The 11,089-nt window shown below is 37.4% G+C and overlaps 1 protein-coding gene across 4 annotated transcripts in view; it reads right to left on the reverse strand.

Annotated features, from left to right (window-relative positions):
* LOC128701863 (dopamine receptor 2) overlaps window positions 1-9,138 on the reverse strand; it is a 204,541-nt gene extending 195,403 nt beyond the window's left edge. For all 4 annotated transcript variants that reach the window (XR_008408970.2, XR_008408971.2, XM_053795816.2 and 1 more), the window contains exons 1-2: window positions 9,116-9,138; window positions 7,117-7,384 (exon numbers count right to left, since the gene is read on the reverse strand). The gene's annotated coding sequence lies outside the window, so the exon portion shown is untranslated. The remainder of the gene's footprint in view (window positions 1-7,116; window positions 7,385-9,115) is intronic.
* Window positions 9,139-11,089: the final 1,951 nt, after the last annotated feature.

Raw genomic sequence — 11,089 nt, forward strand, 5'->3', positions numbered from 1 at the left:
GACGTAATGACTGCAAAGAATATAGACCACACTCAGCGGCTTTCTTCTTTCTTGGTCTATACTACATAAGTTTTTCCAAAGAAAATCTGTGTGTGTGTGTGTGTGTACTCACCTAGTTGTACTCACCTAGTTGTGGTTGCAGGGGTCGGGTCACAGCTCGTGGCCCCGCTTCTTCACCGGTCGCTACTAGGTCACTTTTCCTGCTCCATGAGCTTCATCATACCTCTTCTTAAAGCTATGCATTGATCCTGCCTCCACTACATCACTTCCAAGACTATTCCACTTCCTGACAACTCTGTGACTGAAGAAATACTTCCTAACATCCCTGTGATTCATCTGTGTCTTCAACTTCCAACTGTGACCCCTTGTTGCTGTGTCCCAGCTCTGGAACATCCTGTCTCTCTCCACCTTGTTGATTCCTCTCAGTATTTCATATGTCGTTATCATATCCCCCCTATCTCTCCTGCTTTCCAGTGTCGTCAGGTCGATTTCAGCGCGCGCGCGCGCGCGCGTGTGTGTGTGTGTGTGTGTGTGTGTGTGTGTGTGTGTGTGTGTGTGTGTGTGTGTGTGTGTGTGTGTGTGTGTGTGTGTGTGTGTGTGTGTGTGTGTGTGTGTGTGTGTGTGTGTGTGTGTGTGTGTGTGTGTGTTTGTGTGTGTGTGTATGTGTGTATGTGTGTACTCACCTAGTTGTACTCACCTAGTTGAGGTTGCGGGGGTCGAGTCCGAGCTCCTGGCCCCGCCTCTTCACTGATCGCTAAGGTCACTGTCTCTGAACCGTGAGCTTTATCATACCTCTGCTTAAAGCTATGTATGGATCCTGCCTCCACTACATCGCTTCCCAAACTATTCCACTTACTGACTACTCTGTGGCTGAAGAAATACTTCCTAACATCCCTGTGATTCATCTGTGTCTTCAACTTCCAACTGTGTCCCCTTGTTACCGTGTCCAATCTCTGGAACATCCTGTCTTTGTCCACCTTGTCAATTCCTCTCAGTATTTTGTATGTCGTTATCATGTCCCCCCTATCTCTCCTGTCCTCCAGTGTCGTCAGGTTGATTTCCCTTAACCTCTCCTCGTAGGACATACCTCTTAGCTCTGGGACTAGTCTTGTTGCAAACCTTTGCACTTTCTCTAGTTTCTTTACGTGCTTGGCTAGCTGTGGGTTCCAAACTGGTGCCGCATACTCCAATATGGGCCTAACGTACACGGTGTACAGGGTCCTGAACGATTCCTTATTAAGACGTCGGAATGCTGTTCTGAGGTTTGCTAGGCGTCCATATGCTGCAGCAGTTATTTGATTGATGTGCGCTTCAGATATGCCTGGTGTTATACTCACCCCAAGATCTTTTTCCTTGAGTGAGGTTTGTAGTCTCTGGCCCCCTAGACTGTACTCCGTCTGCGGTCTTCTTTGCCCTTCCCCAATCTTCATGACTTTGCACTTGGTGGGATTGAACTCCAGGAGCCAATTGCTGGACCAGGTCTGCAGCCTGTCCAGATCCCTTTGTAGTTGTGCCTGGTCTTCGATCGAGTGAATTCTTCTCATCAACTTCACGTCATCTGCAAACAGGGACACCTCAGAGTCTATTCCTTCCGTCATGTCGTTCACAAATACCAGAAACAGCACTGGTCCTCGGACTGACCCCTGTGGGACCCCGCTGGTCACAGGTGCCCACTCTGACACCTCGCCACGTACCATGACTCGCTGCTGTCTTCCTGACAAGTATTCCCTGATCCATTGTAGTGCCTTCCCTGTTATCCCTGCTTGGTCCTCCAGTTTTTGCACCAATCTCTTGTGTGGAACTGTGTCAAACGCCTTCTTGAAGTCCAAGAATATGCAATTCACCCACCCCTCTCTCTCTTGTCTTACTGCTGTCACCATGTCATAGAACTCCAGTAGGTTTGTGACACAGGATTTCCCGTCCCTGAAACCATGTTGGCTGCTGTTGATGAGATCATTCCTTTCTAGGTGTTCCACCACTCTTCTCCTGATAATCTTCTCCATGATTTTGCATACTATACATGTCAGTGACACTGGTCTGTAGTTTAATGCTTCATGTCTGTCTCCTTTTTTAAAGATTGGGACTACATTTGCTGTCTTCCATGCCTCAGGCAATCTCCCTGTTTCGATAGATGTATTGAATATTGTTGTTAGGGGTACACATAGCGCCTCTGCTCCCTCTCTCAATACCCATGGGGAGATGTTATCTGGCCCCATTGCCTTTGAGGTATCTAGCTCACTCAGAAGCCTCTTCACTTCTTCCTCGGTTGTGTGCACTGTGTCCAGCACATGGTGGTGTGCCCCACCTCTCTGTCTTTCTGGAGCCCCTTCTGTCTCCTCTGTGAACACTTCTTTGAATCTCTTGTTGAGTTCCTCACATACTTCACGGCCATTTCTTGTTGTCTCTCCTCCTTCCTTCCTTAGCCTTATTACCTGGTCCTTGACTGTTGCTTTCCTCCTGATGTGGCTGTACAACAGTTTCGGGTCAGACTTGGCTTTCGCTGCTATGTCATTTTCATATTGTTTTTGGGCCTCCCTTCTTATCTGTGCATATTCGTTTCTGGCTCTACGACTGCTCTCCTTATTCTCCTGGGTCCTTTGCCTTCTATATTTCTTCCATTCCTTAGCACACTTGGTTTTTTTCTCCCTGCACCTTTGGGTAAACCATGGGCTCATCCTGGCTTTTTCATTATTCCTGTTACCCTTGGGTACAAACCTCTCCTCAGCCTCCTTGCAAATTGTTGCTACATATTCCACCATCTCATTAACTGGCTTCCCTGCCAGTTCTCTGTCCCACTGAACCCCGTTCAGGAAGTTCCTCATTCCTGTGTAGTACCCTTTCTTGTAGTTTGGCTTCATTCGTCCTGGCCTTCCTGCTTCTCCCTCCACTTGTAGCTCTACTGTGTATTCGAAGCTTAAAACCACATGGTCACTGGCCCCAAGGGGTCTTCCATATGTGATGTCCTCGATATCTGCGCTACTCAAGGTGTGTGTGTGTGTGTGTGTGTGTGTGTGTGTGTGTGTGTGTGTGTGTGTGTGTGTGTGTGTGTGTGTGTGTGTGTGTGTGTGTGTGTTTGTGTGTGTGTTTTCTTCAGTTGAAGGTTGTAGTAGGAGAGCACAAGCAAGTCTGAGTGAGGTAAGGACGACCAGAGCGATGCTTGAGTCACTAACCATAATTCCCCCACAGTCTCTTACATAAACCCTGTTTTACCTCTGTTGGACTGATAAAGCTCCCGGAGCGAGACGTCTCTTATATAAGTATCCATCTATTTTCATGTATTGCATATTTGTCATATTTACGTACTTGTCGCATTTTTATATCATCATGATATAAAAAGAACAGAATATGGAGAATGGAACAAATGAAAATGAAAACTGGGCGACCTTTTGTTAAATCTCAGACATTGTAAAGTCAACGAGCTTGGAGAATAATGGGAGTCCACTAAGAAGACATAGAAAACAGCTATCAGAGGGCAAGCAAATCACACATTGGCTATCTGTTGAGAAGAACCGTTTACACTCTGAGAGGGACATTAGTAAACCGGGACTCAGCGTCAAGACAAAGCATCTTACAGATTGGAAGAGAGCGAAGACGTTCGATGAAGTCTTGAGAATGGCGGAGGTAAGCAGGAGAAAGAGTACCAAGGGAGTGAGAGTTTTGGCCAGCCAAGAGGCAAGAGAATAAGAACCAGGACCTCTATAGAGTCTGTCTATATTATGAACTATTATGGACAACTGAGGTGAATGCCAACAGAAAGGTCAATATTGTGGGAGATGATGAGACTGCTGAGGACGGGTTAAGTCGTGTGTGTTCTGAGGATTACTGCATATGACAATGTATTGGGCGGAACAAACAACAATAGACGTATGTCTCGGGCTAAGATTCATATTGGAGACGTTGTGTCTATTGTGTTGTTTCCTTCAAGGAGATAATGTCATGGTTGCTGGTAAGAGGTTCTTGATTCAAAGAGTTGAAGCTACAGTCGGCCTTCCTTAGATCAAATTTGATTATCTCCCATTGCCCAGGGTCGGCAGCATCCCTACAGATTTTGCGTTTCACAATTAATTTAATTGTAGTTACTTATTCTAATAATGAATATGATACATAGTGCCATTAATTATTATTATTATTATTATTATTATTATTATTATTATTATTATTATTATTATTATTATTATTATTATTATTATTATAATTATGATTGAAGAAAAATTTAGTTTGTAACTTGACTTAAATTAAAAATGTGGAAATATTTCTTAATTAGGTCTCATTATAATTACGGATCCTGCGTCTCGCAAATTTGTTCTTGTATTCATCCATACATTCATGAATATATACATACATTCATACAGACACAAATGAAAGTGTTTGCTTCCATTCTTAAACACACAAATATACGTATAAAGAAGAATACACTTATACAGACTGTATACGTGTAATAGAATATTTTTTTTTTTTGCAGTTACTACTACTACGTACCAGCTGATTTGTATCTGGATACATTTACCAGGACAGACAACTGCAGTAAATCATTATTTATCATTTACACTAGAGAAGAAGGTTGTAAATCTCACTCAAGCATCAGTGAGTCTGAGGTTGTACATGTCGCAATGTAGATTGATAAGTATCACAGCTTGAGTGCCACTCTGAGTCATGCTGTACTCCAGCTACTGGGCCGTCATGAGTGCTGGAGCTCCTGGTCATGAGTGCTAGAGCTCCTGGGCTGTCATCAGTGCTACACCTCCCGGGCCGTCATCAGTGCTACAGCTCCTGGACCATAATGATGTACTACAGCTCCTGAACCATCATACTGCACTACAGCTCCTAGACCACAATTTTGTACTACAGCTCCTGGAGCACAATTCTGTACTACAGCTCCTGGACCATAATGCTGTACTACAGCTCCTGGACCATTATGCTGTACTACAGCTCCTTGACCATAATGCTGTACTACAGCTCCTGGATCATCATGCTGTACTACAGCTCCTGGACCATTATGCTGTACTACAGCTCCTTGACCATAATGCTGAACTACAGCTCCTGGATCATCATGCTGTACTGCAGCTCCTGGACCATCATGCTGTACTACAGCTCCTTGACCATTATGCTGTACTACAGCTCCTGGATCATCATGCTGTACTGCAGCTCCTGGACCATCATGCTGTACTACAGCTCCTTGACCATTATGCTGTACTACAGCTCCTGGATCATCATGCTGTACTGCAGCTCCTGGACCATCATGCTGTACTACAGCTCCTTGACCATTATGCTGTACTACAGCTCCTGGATCATCATGCTGTACTGCAGCTCCTGGACCATCATGCTGTACTACAGCTCCTGGATCATCATGCTGTACTGCAGCTCCTGGACCATCATGCTGTACTGCAGCTCCTGGATCATCATGTTGTACTGCAGCTCCTGGACCATCATGCTGTACTACAGCTCCTGGACCATCATGCTGTACTACAGCTCCTTGACCATTATGCTGTACTACAGCTCCTGGATCATCATGCTGTACTGCAGCTCCTGGACCATCATGCTGTACTACAGCTCCTGGATCATCATATTGTGCTCCAACTCCCTAAGACTGGAATCAAAGTAAACTCTGGGCATACGTACAACGAGAGATATACACCTGGTGTGTGTATAGCCTTGAATTGTATGAATTATGTCTGGTAGTATATTTTTATGTCTCTCCTTGTATTATTTATATATTTTGGCAAAATATTTCTAAATTTGGGTATTCTTTTCATCAAGGTATAATATTTGTATTTTATGTATTTTTTTATGATGAAATTTGCTCATTATTGGACTTAAAAAGAGGCCCAATTTTTATATATTTAACTTCACAGGAGTGAAAAAATTCTTCAGACGGGATTTTTCAAACAAATATTGCAGTGCTAAAAATATTTCCTATTATATTAATTGATGAATTATTATATTATTATTATTATTATTATTATTATTATTATTATTATTATTATTATTATTATTATTAACAGTAATAATAATAATAATAATAATAACAATAATAACAATAATAATAATAATTATTATTGTTATTATTATTATTGTTATTATTGTAATTATTATTATTATTATAATCATGTGGAATCCCTAAATGCACATCAGTCACATGGCCCCTGGGACACTGGAGGTAATCAGATTTGATCGAAGGCACGGTAAAACAACTCCAGTTCCTTGGATCAAGAACCCTTTACTAACAACAGGAGACATCTCCTGAAATTAAAAATAATATTTTTCTTAAGAATATCTTGGAAAATAGAGGAAAGTTTGCTAACAGTTCTGCCCAGGAAAATTCAAAAGATCAATGCTGAATGTAGCAGCTTAACCTGTTTATTTCTGTTGTACGTTATGGAAATAGACAATAATATCTTCGATCAGGAGGTACAGACAAACCATAGTAGTTACGACAACCCTACTCGAAGTGATTTTTTAGTGGCAGGAAAAGAAAAAAAGAAAATGGAAAGAAATAACCAAAATAGTCCATCAGCTTGGAGCCTTTCTGGGCTGGAGGCACAGCCAGTGGCCTTCCCCATGTCCCTCCAGAACCACAACCACAAATGCCAAGAACAAATCCCCCCAATAAACACACAACACGACCTCATTTATATTCGGTAATATACAGGGTCTTAAGCCATCCACCTTTATTGGAAATGTTTCGTTCCTAATGACCGATACGTCGTCAGTAAAGATGTCCCAAGTGAATGAATTTGTGACAGTTTCCATCACGTTGTGGGCAGTCACAAGAACTCTCCCTGCACACTTCTGTTTAGACAGACACAATGGGAAATTTAGGTGCTTTATTAAAGGAGTTAAACTATTAGAAAGACCCAAAAACCTTTTATAATGTACTCCCCTGAGTTCGGAGAGCAAGATGAGTCGCAAATTATTCCTGGAAACAACTGGATGGACTCGATTCAAATCGCCACACTAAAATAACTACTTACGAAAGTAGGAGGTACAGAGGAATGTGTAATGAAAGTTTCACAGACCAAGTACTTTTCCAGGAGACATATCTGACACCAAATCTCGACGGAAATGATCTAGAAAACAAATGATATTAGGAAGAAAATATACTTCTCTTCCACTTACCATTGTTGTTGTGCTAAGTAAGATGGTGTAGGGGAGTAGTGGACGAGGCATTCATTTGCAGCCATTCAGGAGTGGTAACTAAACAGAAAAACTCTCGGAACCAATCATAAGTATGTCATGGAAAATAAGCATGGCTTGATACACAACTCTACGTAGAGTGAATTCACTACTAAAGTAATCCCAGTACACAGTGCTTCTACTTTAACAGCACACGTTATACTTCAAGACAGTGCTATGCACTTAACATTTCCGTTTTCATAAGAATATACTATGCAAATATGAAATATGAAAAGAATATATATATATATATATATATATATATATATATATATATATATATATATATATATATATATATATATATATATATATATATATATATATATATATATATATATATATATATATATATATATATATATATGTCGTGCGGAAGAGGTAAAACTGGCGATTTTTGGCATAAATAGCAACGTTCTTCTTGCCGAATAGTGCAAGCGAAAATTTGTGTATGCAGTAATTTTGCAAAAATCATTCTGAACCTAACGAAAGAAAAATATATTTCATTGAGTTTGTTTATTATTAAATCATTGTAAACGTGCCTAAAATATATTTAATTGAATTAGTCTAAATTAAATTGCGCTTGTTATAATAAGGTCAGGAAAGTTTTGTAAGGTTCTTTGGGTACAAAATTATTAATTTTTACATTAACATAAATGAAAAAAATATACATCTTTAAATCTGTAAGAATTTTTTTTAGATAGGACTTAATTTTAAATGAACTTTTGCTAAATGACCAGCTTTACCTATTCTGCGCGATATATATGTATATATATATATATATATATATATATATATATATATATATATATATATATATATATATATATATATATATATATATATATATATATATATATATATATATATATATATATATATATATATATATATATATATATATATATATATATATATATATATATATATATATATATATATATATATATATATATATATAAATATATGAGTATATATATATATATATATATATATATATTGGTTTATATATATATATATATATATATATATATATATATATATATATATATATACATATATATATGTCGTGCCGAATAGGCAGAACTTGCGATCTTGTCTTAAATAGCAACGCTCATCTTGCCATACAGGACAAGTGAAAATTTGTGTATGCAATAATTTCGCTAAAATCATTCTGAACCTAACGAAAAAAATACATTTCACTGTGTTTGTTTAGTATTAAATTACTGTAAACAAATCTAAAATATATTTAGTTGGGTTTGGCTAAAATAAATTGTTTTTGTTATAATAAGGTTAGGTAAGTTTTCTAAGATTCTTTAGGGCAATATTATAAATTCTTACATCAACATTAATGAAAAATATATATCTTTAAACGTATAAGAGAAAATTTCAGAAAAAACCTAATTTTAAACGAGTTCTTGCTAATTGACCAGTTTTACATATTCGGCTCGACATATATATATATATATATATATATATATATATATATATATATATATATATATATATATATATATATATATATACATATATATATATATATATATATATATATATATATATATATATATATATATATATATATATATATATATATATATATATATATATATATATTATGATAAGTACTTTGATGATTTTCTTTTAAAACACACAGTCCAGCAATATATATCTATATAATCCAATTTTTTCCAGCTTTTGTTATAATATAGGCCATAGTTTTTAAGTTTCATTTAGTGCACTAACTTCAGATTACTTTTGCACGATAACACTTGTCCCGTGATTTTTGTATATGTATATATACGATTGTTTAGAACGAGGGTGACATTCAAGTACAAAGTTCTTAGTGGAGTCAAAGTTGTGTGTAAGTGCGTGTGTGTGAGTGTGTGTGTGTGTGTGCGAGTGCGTGTGTGTTGCGTGGAGGGTGGTGAGAGAGGCACACCTCCAGTCACTAGTGTGGTACGGGAGAGACTGACGCTCTACCAGGCCCAATCACCGCTCACCCGAACTCTTCAGCGCGACCCATTGGATTTCTTCGTGTGGTCTGGCTGCCTTCTTACAGATGAGACATTCTGATTGTTATTTACCCCAACTTTGGCACTTACGACGTGTGGATGCTCGGTTCTGTATGATAGCTACCTTGTGGTACACTTGCTCCTGTGATGTTCTCTATATTCGTAGCATTGTTCACTGAGAATACTAACCACCATTACTCCTACTCCTCCTATTACTACTACTATTTCTACTACTATTAATACTACAACCACTAGTACTACAGCAACTATAACTGCAATTATACTACTACTACTATTACTACTACTACCACCACCACCACTACTACTAGTACTACTTCTACTACTACTACTAAAACCACTTCTACTACTACTACTACTACTACCACTACTACTACTACTACTACTACTACTACTACTTCAACTTCTCATACTACTTCTATCACTACTTCTACTTTACTCAGTGTGTTCATGCATTGTGCACTGAATTATTTACAATTACCTCCTGGTGAGCGAAACGTAGCTGCAGTAAATGTCGTATATGTAGCACGTTTTCACTTAGCTAACATATTGTCGGTCCTTACCAATAACTGATCGACAAAAATTCTTTGATTATGATTAAACTCAACAGATTTTCATAATGAACTAGCAAAAATCTTCCTTTTAAACTAGCAATATCCTGGGCAGATTAGTTCCGGGCAATCATTAATTATCCTTCCAGACGCCAACTAAGGCCACCAAGTCTGCAATATTTTTAATCTGAAGATTTCTTTAGCCAGGAAGAAGATGCTGGGTGGAGAAAACAGTCATGAAGTTGATATGAAGCCACATTATGCAGATTACGTGTCGCTCAGGGTTGAGCTTAGTAGACTTGATAAAGGTTAATCCTGAGCGAAACGTCGCCAAAATTAAACTCAGCCTGCAAATTGTTTCTTTATAAATACTTAACTTCTTCTTGCCCCAGTTGTCAATCCTGCTAGTGAAACACTTCTCTTACGCTAGTTACAGAAATTTCTTTTTCCAACAAACCGACTGTATCCCACAGAGACAGGGTCGACCACAGTATTATATACAGGAGAAGGGGTTACAAGCATCTTGCTCCCGGCATTATAGTTGCCTCTTACGACACCTATGGCTTATGGAGGAAGAATTCTGTTCCACTTCCCCATAGACATAAGAAATAAACAAGAACAAGAAAATAGAAGAAAACCCAGAGGGATGTATATATATATATATATATATATATATATATATATATATATATATATATATATATATATATATATATATGTATATATATATCTTGCCGAATAGGCAGAACTTGAGATCTTGGGTTAAATAGCAACGCTCATCTTGCCATATAGGACAATTGAAAATTTGTTTATGCAATAATTTCGCCAAAATCATTCTGAACCTAACGAAAAAAATATATTTCACTGTGTTTGTTTAGTATTAAATTATTGTAAACAAATCTAGAATATATTTAGTTGGGTTAGGCTAAAATAAATTGCGATTGTTATAATAAGGTTAGGTAAGTTTTCTAAGTTCCTTTTGGTGCAAAATTATAAATTTTTACATCAACATTAATGAAAAAAATATATCTTTAAACGTATAAGAGAAAATTTTAGAAAGGGCTTAATTTTAAGTGAGTTCTTACTAATTGACCAGTTTTACATATTCGGCACGACATATATATATATATATATATATATATATATATATATATATATATATATATATATATATATATATATATATATATATATATATATATATATATATAATATATGTATATATATACACGATTTTACGTGATATGGTCTTTCCGTATTACAGTATCTTATAACTTATCTTCAGTATCTTATCTCATTAGGTTATCTCCGGAATCTGTATTTTCGTTTTTA

This window comes from Cherax quadricarinatus, chromosome 69 (assembly GCF_038502225.1).
Source record: "Cherax quadricarinatus isolate ZL_2023a chromosome 69, ASM3850222v1, whole genome shotgun sequence".
Taxonomy (NCBI): Eukaryota; Metazoa; Arthropoda; class Malacostraca; order Decapoda; family Parastacidae; genus Cherax; species Cherax quadricarinatus.